We start from the raw sequence: 24,009 nt of genomic DNA, 5'->3' as shown, positions 1-24,009 counted from the left end.
ATTAAGTAAAAGAGTACTAAGGTCATTTTACATCTTAAAAATCAACTTCAGAGTACCAAGAATATATTTTTAAAAATGTTGAGGTGTCATTTTAATATTATCAAGAACACAAGATACTAAAAGCATATTTCGCTATATACATTGTCGCTTACGTTCATTAACATGAAATACAACAAATCAGTCAATATACATATTTTTATGCTATGTATTCACTTAATTGCTATAAAAAATACATATTTTGAGGATTAATATACATTGTCATTTTTTATATACATCTTTACATATAAATATATACACGAAACGCATATAAATATACACACTTCAGCATAAATGTACAAGTGCCGTTCTGGTCAGGTACTTTTCAAGTGCCTGACCAGAGACTTTGCCTATATATATATATTTATATATATGAATTGTCTCTGGTCAGGCACTTAGAAAGTGCCTGACCGGAACGGTAGTTGTATAATTCTACATAAATTGTGTATATTTACATGTAAATTGTGTATATTTGCATGTAAAGTCGTGTATGTTAAGTTATAAGAAATGATAATGTATATTAATCCTTAAAACATGTATTTTTTATAGCAATTAGTGAACACATAGCATGAAAATATGTATATTGACTGATTTGTTGTATTTCATGTTAAATATACACGAATTACATGTAAATATATACGATTTACATATAAATATACACAATTTACGTAAAAATATACAACTATCATTCCGGTCAGACACTTTCCAAGTGCCTGACCGGAGACCTTACCATTTCCCTCATAATTCTACATCTATTTATTTATCTCACCTTATTAGTTTCGTTGCACCCTTGTCTCCAAAGTAACTTTTTTAACTAGTGAAAAGAACAAATAGTTTTTATTCAAGGGAAAATTTTATATCACACTTTTCAATAATTGTTTTGTAAAATAGGATTTGCCATCTCATTTTTCAGTCTCGATGGTTGTCCTTCTAATTAAATTTTGACGCTGCATGAACTGCTGAAGTATTTTTAATATTTTATTCACACTCAAATGATTATATTCCTAAATTTAGATGACATGACATATAAGTAGTGGAGAGACAACCACCGAGACAAGAAAATAGGTATATCAGATCTAGACTCGATACCCAAGGCCTTTACTGAGGCAGCTAAGACTATCTCAAATGAAAATTGTTAATGGCAATTATGTTTTTTAGCACCAAAAAATATGATAAGACGTGTTATTAAATTGGTTAACTTAGAGAGCACGCAATTGAATCCGAGAGGGATTCTCACAGTGCTGGCCATGTACACCAAGTGGACTTCTCCACATGTCTGTTTTAGAATTCAACTTTAAATAATCACATTATTTAATTATAATTAATTCTCAATTAATTATTCTTGAGCGTTCTATTTAGAAGTCCATAGTTCTAAAAATTTCATTTTGCCCTTAGTGTCTTGTAGGATTATGAGGATGACGCGGGGACTCATGGACCTATAACTCTGAGCTCCAATAAAATTAATAAATAAATAAACTTTTAAATTAGTTAATTAATTCTTATTAATTCTAAAAGTTACTCCACTATAAATTCAAAATTGCACTTTCATCATTATAGATATAATTTATTTCTAAACTTTTAAGTGTCTATTTGATATAATCATTACATATAGATCAATTCTCTATAAATAATTCATAATTAGAGCTAGGTAAAAATCGTTACCTCTCTAATTACATTTTTTTCCTTGAGTACCTTTGATTCTCTAATGGATAGTGATTCATAAAACAAAATCATGAATCGGAGCTCCTACTAATCCAAGTACCGAATCAACTCTTAAGAGAATTATTCATCTGCTTCTTTCTCAAGAAGGAATGGATTTCATCTCGTATATTAACATTCCTAACTATTCACTTCATCACGTCTTCAAGATACAAGGAATAGGATTTAGCATCTCAGAATCCATACCAAGTAAATCAAAAGACATAAATTGACAAATAGGAGTTTGCTAATAATATAGAATTAGCATTATTCTATATATGACTACAAGCAGACTCAATTAGAATTTCTATACTCAAAGGAAATTATCATAAATTCATTTTGTGTATGTGTCCTTGTTCTATATAATCTCATTATGCGTAAAACACTAATTCAATATCTCTCTATATTAACAGTGTGGATAACACATTTCCATTCTAAATAGAAATGACATTTATTAGTAATGTTTTAATTAAAGATTCTGAACTTTAATTAAATTTATTGCAAACATCGTTTTGATTATTATCCTTAAATATTATCCTATAGCATATAACACTTATATACAATATTTAAGGTTACATAAATAATCATGAAATTTTCAATGATATTCATAAAATATTCAATAATATATGCACATAAAATAATAAATAAACCCTTTTATTAAACAAATAATAAATATCCAATTACGTCTCATGCTTCTAGGACAACATTCCCAACAATCTCCCACTTGTCCTAAAGCAGGTGTGACATGTCTCTTATCCCAAATTCTTATAAATGTCTATCAAATACTGTAACAACCAGAAGAATTAAGACAATTTAATTATGTAAATTGTGCTATATTAGTGCGCCTAATTTGATCTTCTTAATTAATCATGCTTATTAAACATTTTCTTATCTTTAAGTTTTAAAATATTTTCAAGAAACTTTAATTATTTTTAGTATTTACAATTCCACCCCAGAAGTATGTGGGAATACATTTTTCCTTCCTTTTCTTTTAAATATCTTTTGATACGTATTCTTTTCTTTTCTTTATTATTCCTTTTCTTTTCTTTCTCTCTTAGATCACTCTATTACTCTCTCTCTCTCTCTTGTCACTCTCTCTCTCCGGCCCCTTCTCTCCCTCACATGTCTCTCTCTCTTCTTCTATGTTTCTCTCAAAGTTGTCACACACACTCTCTCTAAGGGAGTTTGGACCTAGATTTGTAACAAAGGGGATTTCCATGAAGCTTTCTTCCCAAAAGGAAAGATTGAGGTAAAATTATTTGAGAAACCAACTCTTGGTTTTCAGATTTTGCTTTGGTGAAACTTGTTCTTGGTTTGGTTTGATGAAGTCTTGGTTTAAGCTTAGTTTTGAGATGAATTCTAGTTGATTTCATGTTTAAATTTGGCGGTTTTGGTTCTTTGAACTTGTGGAAGTGAATGAAAATAGGTTTTAGTGATTTTCTATGGATTTATCTTGAACTCGAACCTGAAAATGCAGGTTTTTGGTATTTTCCTCGCTGATTCGGTGAATTTCTTATGCTTGCAGAACACCCCCGGGCGATCGGACCAGGTGTGACGACCATTAACTTTCAGTCATCATTTTTACGTTCATACTTAGCATTTTCTATCTTCTACTACTATCTAATTATAACCTCTTAAAAATTTAGGCTAAATTATTTTCAATAGTAGTAAAATTGATTCTAATACTCTTTGCGGAATAAAACATCGTTCAGTGATTTTTAGAAAACTCGAACATCAAAAGTTACTATCCTGAAAACATTTTCTTTTTTTCTTTTAAAACTTTGAACTTGTCCTCCTTATTCGTGGACATGTATTTAACCTATCATTCGCATACCATTACAATTCATACGCCTTGATGCAATAGCATTTTTGCTATGTATTCCGTTAATGTTATAACATTTAGATACATTAATCATACACAATTGAGGTTGCTATGCATAGCCTCACTGTCTCGTATACTTTACTTTCATTACATACCTTGTCTACATTCATAGAACATTATTCACTTTATACATATAAAGTTTAGCAGCGTTTCTAAAACACATGATACATCCATTACCTACTTGCCCACATGCCACTTCTTCATACTTTTCCACACATCCAGCAAACAGGTTTAGGGAGCCGGTGTCTTACTCGTGCTTCCTACAATATAAACAAACGTAATGAGTTTCGCTCAACAAGTAACAGTAGGCCATAATAAAAACATACAATAATGCACACCCATATGTGTATTTACATCATACTTCCTAATGTGTTTCTAAACATCAAGAAAAAAACACCTTCTAATCATAATAAAAGCATACAATAATGGGCACCCGATTAAAACATCTCTTAAATCACCATAGTGCTCTAAACTCGTGCATATTTGGCCTAAAATCCCATTTTAGACCTGTATTGGAAATTAGCTCGAAACTGGCATCTCGAGTCGTTTTTGAGGAAAACGCTATTTCACAAAAGTTGCTTGGAACTAAATTTCTTTTAACTTAATGTTGATCACTTTTTCAAATCAAGCTTCTATCTTGGTCCTTTAGCCTAAACATACACGTTTTCGGTCATTAACCAAGTTTTCAGGTTTGATCAGAAACTGGGGATTCCCATCATTTCAGGTTTCTGACACCTTTTTAACCATCTAACCATCTCATTTATATATCTCATTACTCATACTCTTCATTACAATCAAGATTGGTTCACAATTTCTAAACTAAATTTCGGCGGAGTTTCGCCTAATTCTTCGTGTTTCCTGAGCTAACCATAGCTTGTTTTATACGCTTTTTCAACATTTCTCATTCTTTTAATCATCATAAACATCATAAGCTCTAGGGTTTCCTTATCATTCACAAGAATTCTCCATGAACAAAAACACTAAAATAAAAGCCAATAACCGAAAATTTAACCTTTAAACATTATATTTTTCGGTACCATTACTAACCATAAGCATATCATCATCTTAGGCAAAAATTTTCCCATGCTTCCTACTATCCATATACGTGCAGCCATGGTAGAAAAAGTGAGAAGAAAACCGAAATTTACCTTAGAGAATGAAGATAAGTCCTTAGTGATGCGAACTAGCGGTGTAGTTTTGTCAATTTCGATTAAAACTCATTTTTCTCACTTTGGGTGAATTTTTTTCTTTTCCTCTCTTTGGCTGATGCTCTCTGATTTCTTGGCATAAAAAATGAACATTTGGTTGTATTTTTACCTCATAAAACCGACCTAATAAAGTAGGAGGAACTAAAGTGCAATTTTGGCATTCTCTAGGGTCATTTTTGCAAAATCTACTAAAAATATCTCTTTCTTGGCTTCTTTTACAAGCTTGGCCGGCCACCTCATTAAGCAAATGGCTTGATCTCAGCCCTCCATCCAATTAATCACTTTAAATCTCAACCATTCATTTCTAATAGTTATCTTACTTTGATTCAGTTTAATTCTTATCCGGTGCGCGTTTTATCTGCGTTTTTTGGACAGTTGGTCAACTTAATCAACTTTGTCCAACCTTGACTAACTTTTTAAGAGTGACTTATTAATCGACTCTTAATCAATACATGTTGACTCGGTCAACCCCAATCAGTCAAAAATCTTAATTTTATTGGTTCGACAACCAAGGTGAGGTGGAAAATAGATCATATCTCACTTAAATTCTTAATTGCTTACTTGATGTCATCTTACTGACATAAGCAAAGGATGGTAGATAATTTGATTTTATCCAATAGGTACTCTTATCTCATTGGCTGGCCATAATGGTAGGAGAAAGGAGAAGTTTCTCACGGTCATCCAATCATTAATCGCCATTTGGCCATCTACGTGTCCAGCCGTAATTGGAGAAGATAAAGAGGAGATTCTCAAATTTCTTATCTCCAATGGTTGATCAACATTTGTCCCTCTCATAAATACAAGCTCATCATTACTTCTTTAAGCTTATCTCTTAAGGTTCTCTATAAAGCAGTCAAGATTTATACTGGCTGTAGAGAATTAGCTTAGCCGACAGAAAATTTTAGTTTCTGACGGTTTCTTTTCTTATATTTATTTATAGTCCGATACTAATCGCCAAATAATTCAAGATCAAATTAAGCTCTTAATCCTGTAATATCTCAGACTGTTCCAGTCTTGAAAACATTTCTAGGATGTATAAATTGTAATCTTAACTTTTTCTGCATTATATCCCGGGAATGACATTGTTACTGACTTTTTCAACTCCCGAACTCATATTGTATCTATATCCTGGGTATGCATTATGTGATGCCTAACTTCTTGTGATTTAGCTACCTGGTTCTCAAAGTTGCAGTTATTGGAGCTATTGTAGTAAACTGGGACACATGAATTGATGGCTCTTCAGTTGGCTTTGGTTTGAAATTGTTTGATGTTTTTGTAGGAACTATTGTCTAGAGTCTAGATTTTGAGCACCTTTTCTTGTCTGAAATTTGATTAAGTCTTCGAACTACCCATAGTGTAATATTTTAGGTGTCTATATTCAATTAAGAATTTCACCAGTTTATATTGTGTGTATAACATCGCTACCTTTTCGGTTTAGATGTGACGCCACACCTTTGCCAATTCCCTCTTTATTCTTTATTTTTGAGGTGATTGGGAAAAAATAATGCATTTGTATGATCTAGTAAATCACACAATTATGCTAATTTTTTAACTTTATTTTTTTTCCGTATATGTCAAATCTGTCATATTCAACTAGAATTAGTTATTAAATAGCAAGAAAATTAAGTTTTATATTTATTTTTTTAAAAGAAAATACCAAATGCATTTTAGTAAAATATAATGACATGAAATTTATATCATATACATCCTTTATTTCCTCAAATTATATTTTGTAAAAATGTATATAGCCTTAAGAAAATGAATGAAGACTTATGTTATTAACTTAAAAAAATAAATAAACAATAATAAAAGGAGTAAAATTTAAAAAAGGTGGTGGTCATTTTTTTCCCCTTTTTTTACCGTGCTTCTTCACTCTTTAATCATATATATTTTCTTCTTCTTCACTTATTTTGCCCTTCGCCAATCGCTGGTTACAAGTCATATGCCGAAAAGCCTCGGTCTTGAAATAGTCTTTTGGCGAGAATGTAGATTCCGGTGATTCCGATACCTCCAATTACAAGTCAGAGCTCTAAGGATAGGGAATAGTTGCGGTCGTTGCAGTAGCGATGCTTCGCACCAATTGGCTTCTATGAACGTTCTAGAAACTTATACTACGAAAACCAATTTTTCTCACAAAAACTTGTGGAAAGACTCAAGAAACCAAGCTCAACATTATATTTGAGGTCAAACTTTTGAGTGTAATTTTAGGGTTTTTATTTAATTTTTGATGTTTTGGGTTTTCGTCATGTTTCCTCATGATGGTCCCGGGATTTAAGGTGGTGAAAATGTTTTAAAAAATTACTAATTCTAATTGTTATGTTCTAATTTGAGAATTTTTGGTTTAACTATTTGATTTTTATGGATACTAAAGGGGATTTTGATTCTAAGTTGGTTAGTGATTTTTAAAGTTTGATATATGGTATAAATTTCAAAGGAAGGAACTAAGGATTCAAAATTTTACTTAAGAAATAAGGTTCTTTCTCTATTTTGAAATTTGTGATGAATATGTAATCTTTATACATTTTGAAGTTTTATGTTAAATTTCTAAGCCAGAATTTGTCTAAGACTTGGTACTCATTTGATTAACTCATGTCAGAGCCTATGATTGTTTAAAAATTAAGGGAGGCATAATGCAACTTTATATTTTCTAAAATTACATTTTAACCTTATACGATCCAATGCAATACAAGCTACTAAACATGGCCTTAATGATTAATGATGAAACTACAACTTTTGATTTTATGGAGAGGATTATGAGGAAAAATATTAGCGTTTTCTTTGTTTTCTTTCTATGTTTGTTTACCAATCAATCCCAAAAGCTTAAGTTGTTAGGAGGTGGGTCAACAATAGTTTTATACTTTAACACTCCCCCTCACGTGTGGACTGGACAATAGGCAATCGTGGCAATCGTGTGGGTAAATTAATTGGAAAGCCCAACACGTGAATATTTAAGCCCGAGATATATTAAAGACCCAACACATGATGACAATTTTAAATGGGGATAAAGAGTGCAATTATAAGGTTTGAACTCAGGATCTCCCGCTCTGATACTATGTTAATTTACCAATCTATCCCAAAAGTTTAAACTGTTATGAGGTGAACCAACAATAGTTTTATACTTTAACATTCTAATCGAGAATTTTTTGTTTTGCAATTATGTCTGGGCAGCTTGGTCTTTGCTAAAGGAGTCACAAAGGGCTTGTTCTTTTGGAGTTTAATTTGAGTATAATTTTTGAGTTGAATTTGAGTTATAACTTGAGTTGAACTTGTAATTTGAGTTTGTATTTGGTTGTATACATTTGAGTTATGGTTTGAGATAAGAATCTTTTTGAGTTTGTGTTTGAGTGAGTCAAAACTTGAATTTGTATTTATATAGTATTTTAATAAAAACTCAATGTTGATGAAAAATTTTAATAGGGTATATGGGTCGGGTTTTATTCGTCTTTTCGTTGTCAACGCATAGAAAAAAAAATCATCTCAATCATAATTAAAACGAAAAAATTATAGCATTTTTAATAATAGAAAAAATACTATTCATTAATTTGAGTTCGAGTTTCTGAACTCGAGTTGAAGGGGAAACTTGAACTCGAGTTTTAGTCCTAAACTCGAGTTTGAACTCGAGTTTAAACTCGAGTTTAAACTTAAAAGAACATGAACTCAAATAAAATTGTAATTCGAATTACTTTTTTTTAAATTTTTCACTCAAAAAACAAGCTCAAAGTTTCTGTGTAGCGAGCCCAGAGGGCTGATTTAGCCACCGTCAATGGAGACGATGATAACAGCTACACCAAAGAGTATTGATTCCGAGGATGTCAAACTCTCCAATCCGAGTTTGGATTAGAAGCATCACCGGCGCCAAAGAAGGTTGAAACCTCTATGAGATTAAATCCCTAACAACCATTAGATCATCATTCAACGGTCTTGCCTAAACAAAATGATTAGGGAAGAAATGGTTTCATTTGAGTGCAAAAAAGTACTATAAAACAATTGCCTCATTTATTATTTCATTAATTCTATCTATTTAACTACATTTAACTAAAAATAAATTTAAACATCCTAATGAATACAACTGTATGTGCCTTGCACGTGTTGTTTTTAACTAGTATTGTGCAACCAAATTAGTCAATTGATCTTCAACGACAAATCGGTGGCCTTCCTCGGGAGAATAATAAAAGCACTGGCCACTATTCTTTTGGTTACGGGCAGGCAGTAAAGGTCTGGTTTTAACTTTGAGATCCTGTAAGTTCTTTTTTTTTTTTTTTAAATTTCTTTTTCTCTTGATATCTGATTCAAAATTTATTTTGATTGTTGATGTTCTGGGTTTGTCCCTTTTATTGCTTCTGGAAGATTTTTTTGGCTGATTATACAAATTCATGAAGAAAAATCTAAGTATTTGGCTAAAAATTATCCTGATTGCTTTTTTTTTTTTTTTTTTCTCGGATAATTAATAGAAAATTTAGGCTGATTATTAACTTTACTCATCAGTGGTATGGGTGATTATTTTGAACTGAACTATTTTGAACTGAACTAAATGGCAGTGATCTTGCTTCAAGTATCCTTTATATTGATGAGAAATAATGAAAGGCAGGGTCTTGTTGCTTTAGGCAGACAATTTCTAACTGAGGAGCTATCAAGAACATTTACGTTGTAAGCTTTGATTCTTATGATTGACTTAGATTATTTGTATTATGGTTATTGTATGATTGTACTGCAATGTTTGGGTTTGTAGCTTTCACGATCAGTCATTTATTCTGGTCCTTGCAGCTTTATGCTCTTTTATTTGAGTTAGTTTTAAAGTTGACATGAAATTTGATATTACAAGTTGAGCACCTATATAGAAGGTTGCCAACATTGAGATGGGGTTCCATGGTGAACAAAATCTCTCTATCCAAGAAGATACAAGCTCAAAATTCTTAAAGGAAAAAAAAAACTCAACCAATTAGCGAAGAATTGTTAAATGTAATTTTGATACACATTAGCTTAAATCTTTTACTGGAGTGTAAAAAAGAAAAGTAGCATTATCGAAAGGAAGAAGAGATAATAGATCTGGTTGTGTGTTTTAAATAGTCTCCATTAACAATTATGTGTTGATCAGTTGGGAGGCAAATGCATGTCTTGTAAACTACTCTCTTCCTGTTTAGACACAATATCAAGTTTGAGAGTTCATAACTGTATGAAAATACTTTTGTATTCGCTATATTACTTCAATTTGGGGTGAGTTAGCCATAGCCTCATTATTAATTTTTGCTTTCTTTTTCTATCAGATGTTAAGCATATCCCTTGCTTTGTTGGGTTCTTTGACTTGTCTACAGAAACGGTTGCAACAATGCCCTCTATCACAAGGTTAGCCTTTTCTACGGTTGATAACTTTGTTATTGTATTGTCTCTGCTTTTTTGTCTACTTCAATTTCAGCCATTACTCTGACATGTGATAGCTGTTAGCTATGGCTTTTTACTGTTGGTTTTACGTTTAGATTTAGAGTGCTTATTACTTTTAATGATTTTCAGAGGAAATGATTTCTTATTTCCTTAATTTGGTTTACAGTGAAGGCTCTCTTTAAATAGAGAGAACAAAAAGTACAAATATAGTAATTTCTTATTACCATGTTTATTCTCCTAGAAACCATAAAAAATACTTCAAAGAAATTAGGAAATAAACATACAATCAAAATACTAAATTGAGACACAAAATCCATGGAAATCACTCGGATATCCCCATGGAATCACACGGATATCCTACACTCCCCCTCAAGGTGGTGAATATGTTGATCATTCCCAGCTTGTCTACTAGAGCTTCAAAACTTTGTCTTGGTAATCCTTTTGTCAGAACATCCGTAACTTGTTGAGACGAAGGCACATATGAAAGTTCTACCACTCCCTCATCAATCTTCTCCTTAATAAAGTGTTTGTCAATTTCCACATGTTTGGTACGATCATGGTGAACAGGATCCTGAGCTATACACAAGGCTGCTTGATTGTCACAGTACACCTTAGAGGAGTCTTGTGTTCGGCTTGCAATTCTTCCAGAACTCTTCTGATCCAAATTGTCTCGCAAATTCCATATGCTAGTGCTTTGAACTTAGCTTCAGCGCTACTGCGAGCAACAACACTCTGTTTCTTACTTCTCCAAGTAACAAGATTTCCCCAGACCATAGTACAATAGCCAGAAGTTGACCGACTATCTTCGACTGAACCTGCCCAATCAGCATCTGTAAAAGCTTCAATATGCCTTTGATTAGTTTTTCCAAAGAACAGACCTTTCCCTGGTGTCATTTTGAGGTATCTCAGAAGCCGATACACGGCAACTAGGTGTTCTTCAACAATCTGCACACCATATTGCCTCCAAGTTCCCTTTCAAACCCAGGCGGTAAATCCATATATAGTTCTTCTTCAAGTGTTCCATTAAGGAATGCATTTTTTACATCCATCTAGTATAGAGGCCAGTCTAGATTAGCTGCCAACGAGAGTAGTATCCTGATTGTGTTAAGTTTAGCAACTGGGGCAAAGGTCTCATTATAATCCACTCCAAAGGTTTGTGTAAAACTTTTAGCTACTAACCAAGCTTTATATCTTTCCACTGATCCATTTGAGTTGTATTTTACTGTGAAGACCCATTTACAACCCACTGGGCATTTTCCTCTGGGTAGATCTACAATCGCCCACATACCATTCTTTTTCAAAGCTTTCATTTCTTCCAAAAGTGCCTTCCTCCACTGTGGCTTTTCAAGTGCCTCATGTATACTTCCAGGAACCTCCTCAGCAGAAATCTTCTCGGTTACAGCTCGAAAAGTAGGTGACAAATGTTTAAAGGACATGAAGTTATACAACGGATGTTGGGTATAGTTCCGAGTGCCTTTTCGAAGTGCAATAGGAACATCAAGATCACTAGCTGGCAGTTCTTCCTCTACTGTCTGAACCTCCTTCTCGTTAGATTCTTCAACAACAATACCTGCTTTATTCTGTTGTGTGTTTACCTCCGGTTCAGGCTCTTGATAGTGCTTTGAAGTTGTAATAGGCTTATGTTGATTTCGAGATTGCCTAACTCACTTAGAATAAACACGAAGTTCTTGTGTGCTGCTTCGCACATGTGATTCTCCCCCTGTTCCCAGATCATTAGACAACATAATAGGTAACACTGGACTCTTAGAAGGTAAACTAGGGGACTCTGACTCTGTTTCGGATTGAATGGAGAAATCCCAAAGCTGCCATGCATGTCTCACATTCTCCCCCTGAAGGGTAGGTTTGTAGTAAGCTTGATTTTCAAAGAATGAGACATCCATGGATACGTATACCTTTTTTGTGACAGGACAGTAGCATTTAAAGCCTTTCTGACTTGGAGAGTAGCCTAAGAAAATACACTTAATGGCTCTAGGATCAAGTTTGCTATGTTGAGGTGAATTCGAGTGTACAAATGCAGTACATCCGAATGTTTTGAGTGGAAGATCATGAAGTAGACGAATTTGGGGATAAGACTTACGAGGGATAGACAATGGTGTTTGGTACTGAAGTACTCAAAACGGAAGATGGTTAATAAGATAGCAGGATGTAAGAACGACTTCCCCCCAAAAAACCTTAGGAACATTGTTAGCAAACAAGAGTGCATGAGCCATTTCGAGTAAGTGTCTGTTTTTACGTTCAGCGACACCATTTTGTTGGAGGGTATCGACACAAGAGCTTTGATGGAATATTCCATTCTCTGCTAGATATGGACCCAAAGTATTATTAAAATACTCTCGCCCATTATCTGTAAGAAGAATTTGAATTTTTGTCTGAAACTATGTTTCCACCATTTTATGGAAGTTTTGAAAAATATTGGCAACATTTGATTTTTCTTTTAGGAGAAATACCCAACGGACTCGTGTATGATCATCAATAAAAGTTATGAACCAACGTGCACCCGATATATTATTTATTCTTTAAGGACCCCAAATATCACTATGAATAAGTGAGAAAGGTTTAAAAATTTTATAAGGTTGCAAAGGATAGGGAACACGAGTATGTTTAGCAAATTGACATATTTCACAGGCAAATGAGTGACCATCTTTATTGACAAATAATGAGGGAAACAACTTTTTCAGATATAAAAAACTAGGATGGCCTAACCTATTATGCCATAACATAATTTCACTAGAAGTAGAGACAAAATCACAACTCAAAGCCTAAACTTGTTTATTCTTTGCAAGCCGAGAACCTTCAAATAGATATAGCCCATCACACTTCTCAGCACTGCCAATCGTCTTCCCCAAAAGTAAATCCTAAAACTCACACAAAGAACAGTTCATATCTTTTGTTAACTTTGTAACTGATAAAAGATTGCAGGCAATGGTTGGTATATACAACACAGAGTGTAAAGTTATATGATCAGAAATTCTCACTGTCCCTTTTCCTATTACTGGTGCCAAATAGCCATCCGCAATTTTAATTTTCAAATCATTATCACATGGTTCAAAACTTGAAAAAATGCTCCTACTGTTTGTCATATGGTCTGAGGCTCCCGAGTCAACAATCCAACAAACTTTGTTAGTAGTTTTAGTTGTTAGGGCAGAAAGAAAATTACACTTTTGTGTAACTACTGCTGTCGGACCTGAGGATGATGAAGTTGAGGATGGAAGCCGGGACAGGATAAACTCAAGTTGTTCCAATTATTCCCTGCTAAATGTCGAACCAGAATTGGGTTCTGGAATTTTTTCTCCTTCTCCAGATAAGGCTGTGAAGCCTCAGCTTTCTCCTGAATTCTGTTGGCGCCAGCGTTAACATGCTGGCTTCCAGTCCAGTGGTTTTCCATGGATTTCCCAGCATGTGTCTTTGGTGTGTCCATGACACTGGCAGCGATCACACCAAGGTCTATCACTCCTCTTTTGATTTCGGTTCCCTCAACCAGGTCTGAAATTTTTTTTTGACAACTAAAGCTGATTCTTAGTGTGGCGGTTCAGTAGTGGGTGTAGGGTTGATCTTCTTTTTCCCAAGCATTACTCTCTTCCGAGCTTTTTCACGTCTCACTTCAGGGAATAGTTCTTTAATTTCAGGGAATGGTTTGAAACCAAGCACATGACCTCAGACTTCATCCAAATCCTTATTAAGACCGAGTAAGAAATCAAATACTCGTTCTTTGTCAAGCGACTTCTTGAATTTAGCACTATCCGTAGAGCAGCTCTAATTGAAATCCTGACATAGATCTAATTCCTACCATAAGACTTGTAATTCGTTATAATACTCTGTTACACTTAGATTACCTTGCCTCTTTTCTCTTAGGGCAGATTTCAATTCCAAAATCTGGGCTGAATTTCCTAAGTCAGAGTACATCGCTTCTACCATCTCCCAAATTGCATTTGTTGTTTTGTAGTAGAGGTAAACACGGCTGATTGCTAGTTCCATCGAGTTCAACAGCCATGCCTTCACCATGGAATATTCAGATTTCCACTTTTTGTAGGCCGAAGTTCCAACCTCAGGTGGTACAGCTTCTCTTGTCAAGTAGTCTAGCCATCTTTTTCCATCAACCACAAGGACAACCGAATCCAGGGTTAGTGACGTGGAGGCTCGTCTATGAGTTAAACGTGATTAAGAAGATTATTAAACATTGAGAATCATAATAATCAAAATCAAAAGTAAAAATATTAGAAATCTCTGAACGAGCCCCACTATTTAGCTAAAAATAAACTACAAGAAAGTTACGGGGTCTTCCGCACTTTCTGATTTCAAGAGGTTTATAACTAAGCCTTTGACATCGTTCAGGGCTTCATCCACAGGATCTATAGTATTGTACATACATGAACATGTAAATAACATTACAGACATCAACCACAGTCTAGAAATCCAAAGTTCAGAGTTTAAAGAATTTACAATTCTTACATTTATGCACAAGGAGGATGAACACAATCCTCTCTTAATCGGATGGTAGCAACTAACTAACCTACTCCGCACTACTCCTCGCGTCGCCTTGGAGGGGTTTAATATTTATAAGACAAAGAAAACATGAGCGAAAGGCCCAGTAGGATGTAATTTGAAATAAGCTTTATAAACAAGTAATTAAATGAATGAACGAGTAAATAGAAAAATAAATAAATAAATGTAGACATTCAGTTCTAACACAATAGCCGGAACCTCACATCCTTTTTTTGAAAGGAATATAAACTGAAAATTCCGTATTACAGGCATCAGCAAGTAATTTATCCTCTGATAAATTACTTACACAACCACAAGCACAAGCCTTAATACCACCGTAGTGGTCCGGTCCGGGTTTCGGGTTCTGCCCCTAAAGATACACTCTCCATATCCTATCTAGGCCATTAGTCGGTTTACTGATTCGCAAGATCTCTTATCTTTAGAAATGATTCATTAAAGTTTCTGACATAGTTCATTGTAATTCTAATAGCTAAAATCAAGCTATTGTTTTGAAAATATTTTTCTTTCGCAAACATGCCATTTCTTTAAAATATTTGCAAGGCCAAAACTCTTTTAAAATCAAGCTAATAAAGAAAGGGGTAAGAAATCCTACATCGTAAGTACCAAACTTGTGGCTAGCGTTGCACTATTCTGACTTTCGCTTCCTCAAAGCCCCTCAATCCGAGTCCTCAGCTAGCATTCACCATAAATAACACGTTAGGAGCAAACTCTCATTCCTAAAGCAATTCAATCTCAATTATACACTTTGATTTCCTATTAGTGCGCCTTAATCCAATTCCAAGTTTTATAATTCATTTTATGGTTCAAATCATCATTCCAAGGGTTTTGATTCCAAAACATGGATTAAAGATGCTAATCTATCTATTTTAGGTCCCCAAATGAAGCTAATTTGGGTTATCTTTGAAAACTGAGGTCAAAACAGTATTTTTGAACAAAACAGGGTCAAACCCTGTGTACACCGGTCGACTGGTGACAGAGATGTCCAACAGCACTGGTCGACCAGTGGTGTGCAATCCGGTCAACCGCATAGGTAGACCGGTGGGGAACTGAAGTGCGAGAAAACTCACCGAATCAGCCCAAAAACCTGCAATTTCAAGTTCAAATCCGAAACATTTCAAGGGGAAACAACCAAATCCAGGTTCTAGTTACTAAATCAAGTCCATAGAATCAAAGATCCCCAATTTCTATCATGATTTTACTCAAAATCCATTTCGAACCAAAATAAGTTTTCTAACCTAGAAATATGAGATTCAAGAGAAGTTTTTCAGAAATCTGACCTCAAATCATTCTCTTGATGTTGAAAAATTCTTGAAATTCTTCTTTGGTTTGAAATTCAGAGGAAACGGTGACAAATTTGAAGAGAGAGAAAGAGTGAGTGTGTGAGAAGAACGAGAGAGAGAGAGAGAGAGAGTGACAGAGATGTGCAACACCACCAGTCGACCGGTGGTGTGCAATCCGGTCGACCGCATAGGTAGACCGGTGGGGAACTGAAGTGCGAGAAAACTTGCCGAATCAAGCCCAAAAACCTGCAATTTCAAGTTCAAATCCGAAACATTTCAAGGGGAAACAACCAAATCCAAGTTCTAGTTACTAAATCAAGTTCATAGAATCAAAGATCCCCAATTTCTACCATGATTTTACTCAAAATCCATTTCAAACCAAAATAAGTTTTCTAACCTAGAAATCTGAGATTCAAGAGAAGTTTTTCAGAAATCTTACCTCAAATCATTCTCTTGATGTTGAAAACTTCTTGAAATTCTTCTTTGGTTTGAAATTCAGAGGAAACGGTGACAAATTTGAAGAGAGAGAGAGAGAGTGAGCGTGTGAGAAGAACAAGAGAGAGAGAGAGAGAGAGAGAGAGTGAGCGTGTGAGAAGAACGAGAGAGAGAGAGAGAGAGAGAGAGAGAGTGAGAGAGAGAGAGAGAACGACAGCGAGAGGGAGAGTTGCACGGGAAGAAAAAGGAAAGAAAGAAAAAGAAAAGGAAAGAAAAAGGAAAAAGATAAGAAAAAGAAAAAGACAGGTGTCAAAATATTTAAAAGACAGTCCAGAAAATATCTCTACACACACTTCTGGTATAAAAATATAATTACTGAAAATATTTAAATACGTTAGAATTATTTAAATTTACACGTCAGAAACATTTAATAAACATAATTATTTAATTAGATCAGATTAGGCACATTAATAAATCTTCATTATCTTAATTAATCTTGTTTAATTTCTCGAGGTGTTACAGATATAGATCTACTTTATGAATGTTTCTTATATTGCTTTCTTAGTTTTGCAGCAATCTGAGACGAGGCTTGAAGTAGCACACCCAAAGTGGTTGGCTTAAGGGATATTCGAATATAAGAAAAGCTTAAAATACAACAAGAAAAGCGAAGTTGTAAGGAGAACTTTGGCTGTAATGTTTTTCTGTCTTTTTTCTTGAACACCATTGGTTGCTGAGAGTTTTTGGGGTAAGCAATGATGGAAAAGTGGGAAAATGGAATGTATGAGAATGTTTTCGTCTCTTTCTCTTATTTTTCTTTCATGTTACTTTTCTTCATGATTCCTAGCATCATCCTATAGACCATAGTTCTTTGTACTGTTCATCAACAAGTTTCTCTTGTTCTTATTATTTCTTAAAATCTGGTGGTTAATTGTGAAATTGTTTATGAAATTCAGCCTTAAACTTTATTAAGAGCTCGATGATTCTGATTGATTTGGAATTTGATGGGATAGTAACCTTTTGTATGTGTTTTTGGTTCAATTGAATTTTGCTTCTTAAGTTTGCTGCTTTATCGTGTTACCATCGTTTTCCTTTATTTTATTTATTGTTTGAAGATTTTGGATGGTACCCCCCCCACTCGAGTACAGCCCACTCGAATTGAAATTTGGGCTGAGTTTTGCGTTCATCAACCAAAACTCGAGTGTGAAACTCGAGTAATAACTCTGATTTCAGAGTTTGGCACACCAGTCGTTTTCACATTACTGCAGTGTGCTTCTATAGTGTTTCCATGTGCTTGAACAGTGCAGATTCCTCTGATTTCTTCCCGTTGCTGCCTCGTTCCTGCCTCCCCAGTGCAGATTTCTCTCTGCTTTCTGCCCGCTGGACTCTGGTTCCTGCCTCCCCCTTCTGATTTCACTCTGAAAAAAGCTATTGTCTGCAGATTTTGGAGTGAAAATCAATTCTCTCCATTGGGGGAAGGTTACTCGAATCGGTTACTTTGTCGATCCGCTGCGAAAAAAGGTAAACCTCTCCCCTATTTCCACCATTTTTGCCTCGATTTCTTGTTGCATGCCCAACCCTAGAAGTGTTCCCCGCCCCTGCCCTTGAATCTTCATCACGGATACCATTCATCCGCCTCGATGCAACCGGCAAACTCCGTTGGCCGTTTTATTGCGTCGATGTACAGCCAAACGGCAGAATCTTGCATCTACTAGTTATATTCCGTTGAGAGGTTACCGTCGGCGGTTCCGGTGTCAAGCCGTCGTACGCGCTGCCTCATGATCGCGTTTGGGGGTTTTGATAGACGATAAGCCTTTGTCCTCAACTGGTTCCAACCGGGTATGATCTTTCACATCTACTAATCTCCTATATACCATTATTTGTTCTGGATTTGTCATGATTGCACCGTAGTTCTTCTTCATTTTCACTGATTTGATGCTGAGATATTGGTTGTCGTTTGCATTGTGATGGCAATGTGTACTGAGACATATTCCTTGTCGTTTGTATTGTGATGCCAATGTGTAGTGAGACCACTGTTGTCGTTTGCAGTCACAATGTTCTCTTATTTGTTGTCGTATTGCCTCCACTATTGTCGTTTGTCCCTGTGGCTATTGCATCCCCTGTTCTCGTATTGCCTCGCCTGTTGTCGTTTTTACCTTAGCTTATTTATGCCCCTGTTGTCATATTGTCTCTCCTGTTGCAGTTTTGACCTTAGCTTATGGCCTCCCCTGTTGTCGTATATTCTCTCCATTGCCGTTTTTACCTTAGGTTATGGCATCTCCTTTTGTTGTACTGGCTCTGCTGTTGCTGTTTTACCTTAGCTTATGGCATCTCCCATTGTTGTACTGGCTGTGTTGTTGCCGTTTTTACCTAGCTTATTGCCTCCCCCTGTGGATGTATTGGCTCTGCTGTTACCGTTTTTACCTTAGCTTATGGACTATCCTATTGTTGTATTGGCTCTCCTGTTGCCGTTTTTACATTAGCTTGTTGCCTCCCCTGTGGATGTACTGCCTCTGTTGTTGGTGTATTGACTCCCCTATGGTCGTATCTCACATGACCACTTAACAAACAAGTAATGTTGGCAATGATGAAATTGGTTCAAAAATTAGAACACTCGTCGTAGTGGCGTCCTGTAGGCAATGTGACAGTTAGTTACGGCTTAATTGGAATTTATCGAGTGCCTCTGAAGCATGGCAGCTACGTCGCTCCTGCTTATAAGGATGATGCTTCGAGTGTTGTTGCGATTACTCAGCTACAAAATTTCTGAGCCAGTAATAACATTGCCTCACTTGTTACGTGTAAAAACCAGGTAGTAGTACGTTGGTTAATGGCAGTGATGTTCGAAAAATGTTCGGAGCCATTTATAACTGTGTCTAGTTCTTGGATTGTTTCAAATATCTTACTCACGCGTACGGCCATTCTTCTTGTGCGTCGTTACGCTTCTTTCTTTCCTATTTTAGATGTCGAGAGGGAAACCTAACGATGAAGCCACTCTACACTGGACTGAAAGGCAGAAAGAGGAGTTGCTTATGCGACTCGCTGCCTACAATCGTGATGCCAACGGTCGGAAACCTGATTCTAAAACATGGGAGGATTGGGCGCAACAACTTCAATAGTTCTTTAAGGATTAAGTCACCCCTGCCAAAGGGCAGCAGATGAAAGTCCGTCTCAAAGCCAAGTTTGCCCATGAGCTTACATTACGCAATAACACAGGACTTGGCTGGGACCTTGGTACCGATGCTGTGACGTGCACTGATGAATATTGGGAAGATTTTGCCAAGGTAAACGTCTAAACAATTATTGTTCTATGGGTAGTCAATTCTTGCAACATTTTGCCAAGGTCATTTTGTTTGCTCATTCATATGCAGAACAAGAAATGAGCAAAATCGGCAAAGAATCAGCCTCTTAAAAATTGGGACTTGTCCTATGAGGCCTCTGGTGGTATGAGGGCAAGTGGGGCATTTGAGAAGGGATTGGATAATCCAACGAACATAGATGAGGGTCCAGTACACATCTCCGTGATGCCAACGGTCGGAAACCTGATTCTAAAACATGGGAGGATTGGGCGCAACAACTTCAATAGTTCTTTAAGGATTAAGTCACCCCTGCCAAAGTGCAGCAGATGAAAGTCCGTCTCAAAGCCAAGTTTGACCATGAGCTTACCTTACGCAATAACATAGGACTTGGCTGGGACCCTGTTACCGGTGCTGTGACGTGCACTGATGAATATTGGGAAGATTTTGCCAAGGTAAACGTCTAAACAATTATTGTTCTATGGGTAGTCAATTCTTGCAATATTTTGCCAAGGTCATTTTGTTTGCTCATTCATATGCAGAACAAGAAATGGGCAAAATCGGCAAAGAATCAGCCTCTTAAAAATTGGGACTTGTACTATGAGGCCTTTGGTGGTACGAGGGCAAGTGGGGCATTTGAGAAGGGATTGGATAATCCAACGAACATAGATGAGGGTCCAGTACACATCTCCGACGAAGAAAGGGCGACATCTGATGAGGGTGGCAGCGAAGATGGTTTCATTGCCTCCATGCGGGCCGGTTTGAACAATGCAGCTAGAGGTCTCAACATTGCGTCGTCCTCGAAAGCGATCGGCAAGAAACCAGCCAAGTCCTCACATAAGGTAATATGTGACCCTGTAGCGAGGGATTTAATCGGCAAGCTTGTCTCTTCTATTGAAAGCAAGCGTAGTAGTCGCACTAAAAGCTCTAGTGCGAATCAGGCTGCGCCTATTGTCGATCTCCAGGACCAATGCCAGGGCATAATTAGGGAAATGGCGCTTGATGATGAAACCGCAATAATGTTTTTGGAGGCTATTGCTTGGTATCCAAATATGCAGAAGCTGTTTGTGGGAATGAGTGATACTCAACGTAACTTCTTCGTGACAAGAACAATCAGTACGTCAAGGACTCAATCACATGGACCTTTCTCAAACCCCCATGCCTCTACGGGGACACAGTTTATGGCGCCACAATTTCCCAACTTCATGTCACAACCCAGCAACTATATGCAACCGGCTCCCTTCTATGGCCAACAACCCACCAACAATATGCCACGGCCCCTAAACTTTGGGGGACAACAACCTGTCCCACCATTTCCTACAAATCCCCAAAACTACAATCCCCAACAACCAGCTGCGTATAATCCCTAAACACCATACTACATGCCTCACTTTCCGCCGCAATCGGGACACTTTGGTGGCGATGGCAGTCCAGACCAGCATTGAGTTCCATAAAATATTGTTTTTACCATTGTCTGTATTCATACAATTAAACATCATTTCTCATTTTTAGATTTCAACATAGTATTTGAGTAGACTTTGCTAATTATGTTTACTACGGCCGTGCTGGTGTTGTATTGACTATGGTTATTGAGTTGCATTGCGTAGAACAATATTTATTGATGTACTATGTGTAGTCACCTTTACTTGCGGATGAGATGACCATTTCATATATATTCGTTTGTTATTCTTTCATTATGCATGTCTTGCAGGTAGCAATGTGGAATGCAGGTCCCTCAAACCACGTTCCTGAAAACGATGATAGTGACGACTCAGATGACGATTATGAGATTGCGGCAGTAGCAGTAGTTTTGTGGTATTACTACACATACATGGAAAGACCACTGCCTTAACCAAAGCATACCTCCGTACTCACAGGTATAATGCGTGTTCAATACCTACGTGCTGGACATGAGGACGTTATTAGGTTGAAGATTAGAATGGGAAGTGATTGTTTCAAGCGTCTTAGTACGTTGCTTGAGCTTAAAGGGCTTTTAAGACCGACTAGGAATATGAATGTGCACGAGCAACTTTTTATTTTCCTATACATTGTATGTCAAAGTTCAAACAACAGGGAGTCATAAGATCAATTGCAGCATTCGGGTGCTACCATTTCAAAGTATTTCCACGTTGTTTTGAAGGCATTGTATGAGCTCCGTTTTGACTTCCTTACACCACCAAACTTCGACATTATTGATCCTGTCGTAGCCGCGCGTGGAAACAAGTATCTGCCATGGTTCCAGGTATTTTTCCTAAACTAATTACTCTTTAAGATATATATGTAGAATTGCGTTGTTGCGTATGGTAATTAGTTACTACGTAGAATTGTGTTGGCGCTCTGGATGGTACTCACGTACCATGTGTTCCACCCGCTGCAAATGCTGAGGTATGGAGAAATCGAAAGGGGTTCTTCTCTCAAAATGTATTAGGAGTCTGTTCGTTCGACATGAGGTTCACATACATGTTAGCTGGATGGGAGGGCTCTGCTCATGATGCACGTGTGCTTGCATCCGCAACAGAAACAAGGGAAAAAAATTTCCCTACTCCACCAGAAGGTATGTGTAAGCTTGATCTTCCATTAATTTTCAAAAACTACACGTTTGTGCTTCCATGTGGAACTAATACATTCACGTAATATATTCTAACGCACACAACAAGTAAATATTACCTCGTCGACTCTGGGTACGCAAACAATGATTGTTTCTTGGCACCGTACCGGGGGAGCACTTACCACCTTCAAGATTATCGGGCAAGGCGGGTCGGCCCCAAACTCAGCGTGAGCTATTCAATTACACACATTCTTCCCTCAGAAATTGTATCGAGCGCACATTCGGCGTCTAGAAAGCCAGGTTTCGTATTCTTAAGTGCATTAATAACTACCCGATACAGACACAAATAGATATTCCACTTGTTTGTGCTATTCTACACAACTTCATATATATGTACAACCACAACGATGATCTACTCACCCACTACATGAGAGACGCCATTCCGGTAGCAGAAATTGATCCACTCAACACGGAGCAAGATGTGAATCAGAATCACAATCCTGATCGGGGAAGCCAACAACATCAAAACCGTCCGCACCGACGACAAATGCACATATTGAGGGATGAAATAGCTAATAGTATGTGGGCTGCATATGAGAACAACCGGCATTGATAGTTTATTTGTGTCCTCAATGAGGTACTGGCTCATTCTTTTATCACTTATTACGTTTTGGTTTTCATATTGCTAGTAGTTAATTATTATAAGTATTATTATCGTGGTTGATACTAGTCTTGCATTTTTTTACTTTACTGTAAGAGCTTATGATGAGCCCATTTATGCTAGTTCCTGAAGTTTGACACTGATAAATATGGGCTACTCATTCATCCGCACTTGCAGTTCATAACAATTGTGTATCTCAACACTACTCCTTTTTCACCAAAAAAGGATTATGAGACAAATAGGTAAACTCATCTCCTTTCCGTAATTGTAATTCAAGTTCACTTTGAAAATAGTATTTGTTTCCTTACATGTCTTTCTGTTGCATTGACATTGATAATGGGAAATGTTTTGTCTGTTTTGTCTTTCTGTTGCATGGAAAATGTTTTGGCTGAACTGTCACTTTATTGCCTCTCATATACCCTTGAATGTCATCAAGTACTGGAGTTATCTTATCACTATTATTTGTTGAATATGCAGATTGCAAGAATTACATGGAACAAGTGATGTCTTCTGATTTGGTGCCCATAGGGAACGGCATTAGGCATTGTTTGATGTCCTTTACTGTCATAAGCCAAGTTTGTTGCATTGTTTTGTGCCTCTGCCTAAACCCGGTGGATGATTACACTGCCAACTCCACCCATTCGTCGTTTTCATTGTGTCTCCCTTACTTGGATGTCGTTTACACTAAAGTGTACAGCATGTTCATTTTAAATTCTTGAAATGAAGTTGTGTAATGCCTCTGCATAATTTTATGTAGTTGTTTAAGCTGCCTCACATCAAATGTTTGCAAGACTATTTAACATTGGCTTATGTAGGTCCAGAAAATGAAGATAAATCCAATGCAATATCTTGTGTAAGTGGTGAGTTTAGTTGTGTGCAAGTGAACACATAACTCAAGTTTTAAATGTCACATCAATCTCTTACTAAACACTTAACTCAAAATTCACATTGCAACTCCAATTAAAAATAACTCAAGTTCACTTTTCTTACTCAAATCATAAAATTGAAGTTAGTGAAGTGAACGGGCCCTCTGAAATCAGAGTTATTACTCGAGTTTCACACTCGAGT

The 24,009-nt window shown here is 36.4% G+C and overlaps 1 long non-coding RNA gene across 1 annotated transcript; it reads left to right on the top strand.

The window, feature by feature from the left end:
• The first annotated feature begins 9,025 nt into the window (after nt 1-9,025).
• LOC112092236 lies at nt 9,026-17,206 on the top strand. The gene is made up of 4 exons (XR_002902494.1): nt 9,026-9,063; nt 9,363-9,471; nt 10,089-10,167; nt 17,016-17,206. It is a non-coding gene; the product is annotated as an uncharacterized LOC112092236 (long non-coding RNA).
• The last annotated feature ends 6,803 nt before the right edge of the window (nt 17,207-24,009 follow it).

This window comes from Morus notabilis, unplaced genomic scaffold (genome assembly GCF_000414095.1).
Source record: "Morus notabilis unplaced genomic scaffold, ASM41409v2 Scaffold525, whole genome shotgun sequence".
NCBI lineage: Eukaryota > Viridiplantae > Streptophyta > Magnoliopsida > Rosales > Moraceae > Morus > Morus notabilis.
Note: the sequence above shows the minus strand (reverse complement) of the source record. Positions and strands in the feature narration are given on the sequence as shown.